Genomic DNA, 4,723 nt, shown 5'->3' with positions numbered 1-4,723 from the left:
GACGTAAGGCCACTCGTGAGCTGATAAGATGCCTCGCACAACACAATTAGGAACTAGCCGTCGAGAAATTGCGGTACGCTGTATCAACGACTTCCTTTATCCGTATACCTGGGTGACTGCGTACGGAGTGATTCTCCATTCCGCATGGTGCAACACGGCGGTAATCTCAGTCACTGATTACAAATAGGACCCGGCAATTGCAATAGGGACTACACAACAGACGTGCATGACGGTCTTGCTGATAACTGTTTTTGCAATAATGGTTCGAACACATTGTCAGCGCGACGTAAGTTGTTTTCGCGGCCCTCTTGGAGCTGGGAAAACATTTATTTCTAGTGAGAAAAAGTTCGCCCTCCAAAAAGAGAAGCCGGCAGTCCACGGCTCCTGCAGTGGATGAGAGCTTGCTTCTGGGCTAGTTGGTACATTACTTCTTGTAAAGCACTGCGCTAAATTGAAATAACGAAGACGAAGGACGGCGCAACACAAGATGCACACTTAAGAAAGCGCAACTATCAACTGACCTTTCTTTTCCGACCATATCGGAAAACTCCGGAACCATGAACAAAGAAAGACAAACTTTGAAAACCACCACAGAAAACCCTATCTGTTTGCCCTTTCTGAAAGTTGTTGTCGTCTCCTCTTGTTCTCGCGGTCTCACTAAGTGCTGGCCACACGTAGAGGCCTTCCCTTCTCTCTCGCTCACGGTCACACGGGGAGCGTCTTTCTGTAAGAAGTTAATTTTTTTGTTCTTTAGAAGCGCCGATGAATGGCTGACGCAAGCACCATGGCTCCCCGATGCCAAACTGAACCCCTCTGGTTGTTCTGCTGGGGGAGCGTGCCAATACAGTTGTTTCTGCGAACTGCGGTTCGCACTTGCATTTTTGCAGTGATCGGCCAAATGCCCAGGCGCTTGTAGATTCGCCTATTCGTTCTTACAGTCTCGCCACCACTGTAGCCCGGCCGTGCGTCTGGAGAAAGAAAACGCTGAGGAGCATCTTAGGAGGGTGTGACAGCGGAACCCAGCAATCCTAGCTGGTGTGCTAGCTTGGGGCTGCACCACCGCGCAACACAAGCGCAGACCCCGAAAGAATTTGCCATGACAGCTTAGTGATTCCCATCTGTAGCGATTTAAACTAGTTAGCTTAGTAAGTTTCCGAATTTGGAGAAAGATAGGGGAACTTTTAAAATCGGTTTTTATCAGAACCAGTTGCTACTTTCAACTTTTGTAATACCTTTTAAAACTCAACTGAATTGGTATTCACCAATTTAGAAAACGCATTCCGATTTGTGGCGAGCAGTGCGCAAAAGTAACAATTCTCTAGCGGCCAGATGTCTGTATGTGGTCTCTACATTTTGTTTTCATGCCCTGCAAACCAAATCTTAACGTATGTTTGCCGTACGACCACTTAGTTCCGTCGGGTGCAGCTTACCATGGAGGTGAGGTCGAACATGTTAATCAAGCCATGCCAAGGCGGCGCGCAAAGGACGCGAAGCTGCGCCAAAACAGGCCCAAAACAAGAACCCCTAAAGCAGACGACAAAGCCGTTCCGCTGACGCCACATTTATTTCTAGTGAGAAGATGTTCGCCCTCGAAAGAGGGAGAAACCCTCAGTCCACGGCTCCAGCAGGGGTTGAGAGCTTGCTTCTGGGCTAGTTGTTACATTACTTATGTAAGACCCTGCACTAAATTGAAATTAACGATGACGAAGGACGTTGGAACACTAGATGCACACTTAGGAAAACGCAATTATCAACGCGCCTTTATTTTCCGACCCTATCGGGAAAAATAGGAAATATGAACATAGAAAGACAAACATTGAACACCAACACAGAAAACCAAATCTGTGTACAATTTTTTATAGTTGTTGTCACGTCTTGTTCTCGCGGTCTTACTCAGAGCTAGCCACACGCGCCGGCCTTCCCCTCTCTCTTGCTCATTGTCACAAAGCGAGCGTCTTTCTGTAAGAGGTTAATTTCCGTGTTCGTTAGAAGCACCGATGGCAGGCTGACGCATGCGTCAGGGCAACCCGATGCCTTACTGAAGGCTTTTATAATCTCAACGGTCATTCTAAGGGGGGAGCGTGCTAATATAGTTGTTTCTTCGAACTGCGGTTCGCACTTGCATTTTTTGCAGTGATCGGCCAAGTGTCCAGGCACTTGTCGCTTCGCGCATGCGTTCTTATGCTCTCGCAGCCACTCGTTGAGGCACATGTCTCATCTAACGCGGAAAGTGACCGTAGTCGTTATTCTACAGGTAGAACCCGTCGTCATCGTTGGCATCAACACGAATGGTATCGAAATATGCGTAGCTCAAAAGAAAAATAGCTTCGGATAGTGTGGGATTTACACCGGGCTCATCATAGCCACCGCCATGGCAAGTGCTCTAACCACAGCGCTCGCCCAGCATCCTGGAAGAATGGAGCAAGAATTAGCCTCCTGCTTGCGCCATCACCGGTGCAGACGCAGCCATGCGGAGAACGGGTGCACATGGAGGTGAGCTCTCGCTGTGGGAAAGCTGCAGCTTGAATTGCCACCAGCCTGACTATGGCAGTTCTAGTCGTGTAAAAAATAGCTCCAATAAGCTATTAAGGTGGCTGCAAAGGAAAGCTTTAAATGACACCCACAACAATTGCCCACGCGACGTCACTTGAATTCACACACCTGGCTCTACAAAGAGTGAAACCGGATTTTCTGCCAGCCATTACCTGGAATTCACCGGGCGTCCCGAACGCAGCTGCTGCGCCAACCACGGCCGGGCTAGAGCAGCGGATGCGCTGCTGTAGCGCGGCCGTGCGTCAGGAAAAAAAAACGGAGAGGTCTTTAGAAGGGTGAGACAGCGTATCCCAGCCATCCTATCTGATTTGCTTGCTTTGGGCTACACCAGTGCGTGACACAACCGTAGACAGCGAAACTATTTGGCATGTCAGTTTAGTGATTCCCATTTATACCGATTTTAACTAGTTAGTTTAGTAAGTTTGAGAATTTGGAGAAAGTTGAGGGAGCTTTTAAAATCGCTATTTATCAGAAGCAGTTGCTACTTTCGCCTTTTGTAATACCTTTTAAAAGACAACCGAATTTGTATTCACCAATTTATAAAACGCTGTCCCATTCCCGGCAAGCAGTGCGCAAAAGGTAACGTTTCTCTAGCGCCCACATGTCTGTATGTGGTCTGCGGTCTCTACGTTTTGTTTTCCCGCCCTGCAAACCAATATTTGACGTGTGTTTGCCGTACGACCACTTGGTTCCTTCGGGTGCGCGTTACCCGGGAGGCGCTGTCGAACAAGTTAATCAAGCCATGCGAAGGCAGGGCGCAATGCACGCGAAGATGAGCCAGAGCAGGCCCAAAAGAACCATAGCTAAAGCAGACGACAAAGCCGTGCCGCTGACGCCGCCGCCGCCGGCGAGCAGGCACTTGCGTGCGGGGAACGTTGGGTCAATTCGCCGCGCCATCTACAGTGTGCTCCGTGCGTGAAAACGTCCCTCCCTTTCCCCGCCTTCGGCTCCATCACGTCGGGAGTTTGTTGCCCCACAAGCAACGAAAGAACCGTTGGCTGGTAGAGCTATAAAAAGCTTCTCTTTAAAATGGAGAAAATGAAGAAAGGCCAATACACGACGTATAAGTAACTAAGTCATAGATGATCACTGGAAGTTTTTCAACCCACGTAAGCAACGTTGATTTCCCAAGGAATCATTTAACAGCAGAGGTGTTTACGCTCTTGGTTGGACCGTCCATCAACAGCAAGTCCTGCACGTGGGCGTGTACCACGTGAGGGGTTCGCAAAAAGAAGAAAAATAACGGGCGCACGACGGCTTGCGCCTCATGTAGAGCACCCGGCATGGTCTAACTCCAGCTTCAAGAACACACATCTGAGCGTACGTGGCGTGATCCCTTGCGTGCTCTTCTCTTCGCCGGTTCACGTAGAGTTGGCGAAGCCGGCTTGCCGCCCGTTCTAGCGCGTGCTAACTCGGTGCACATTTGGAGAGACGTGAAAGCCTGAGGACAATACGATCCAGTGCTGAAAGTCACAGAAACGTTTTAGGGGCAACTTCAAAAATTCATGCAGGGTCCCTGACAAAGGGAGGTGGGCCGCCAGCCGTGATGTTATTCCAGCAGCGGCGCCACATTTTTTTGTTCACGATTTGTAACTTGTCAAGTGATTGAAACAATACTGGTCCAAAGAAAGCGGGAGAGATAAGGGGAGGGCGGTATGCACACCAAAGCCTTTATTGGTACGGACGGCTCGCTGCCTGTTGGGGACAGTGGATAAAAAGATGGGGTACGATCGAGTGACCTCTAGATGATAATTTGGGCTCTAAGATGCAGAAGGCGCAGTTCTGTGGGTATCTGTATAGCAACAGCTGTGCAGACCCGACGTTCTTTACTGCTCGATCAAGACTGCTTGAAAGTCTTATTAGCTTGAATAAAGGAGTGGGAGTTGCCCCGAAATGAAGAAGTGCAGCTTCAATGTACTCAGATTACCTCAGGCATTTCTCAGTATCTTTTGAAGGAGCCACAAAGATATTATTCGGTTTGCATGAAATATTTTCACGCAGGAATTGTCTTGTTATTTTACATGACAATTCCATGTAAATTTACGGCAAATTTAAAATGAACATGATGCACAACAATTGTTCAAAACTGTCGTGAATTTCTTCTAGGCGAAGCATTCTTGTTCCGGTCTGCGTTTTTACATCCTTATGTTCGGTTTATGTATTTAGGAAC

This window comes from Haemaphysalis longicornis, unplaced genomic scaffold (genome assembly GCF_048455015.1).
Source record: "Haemaphysalis longicornis isolate Haplotype H1 unplaced genomic scaffold, Haemaphysalis longicornis Haplotype H1 scaffold_2, whole genome shotgun sequence".
Lineage (NCBI taxonomy): Eukaryota > Metazoa > Arthropoda > Arachnida > Ixodida > Ixodidae > Haemaphysalis > Haemaphysalis longicornis.
Note: the sequence above shows the minus strand (reverse complement) of the source record.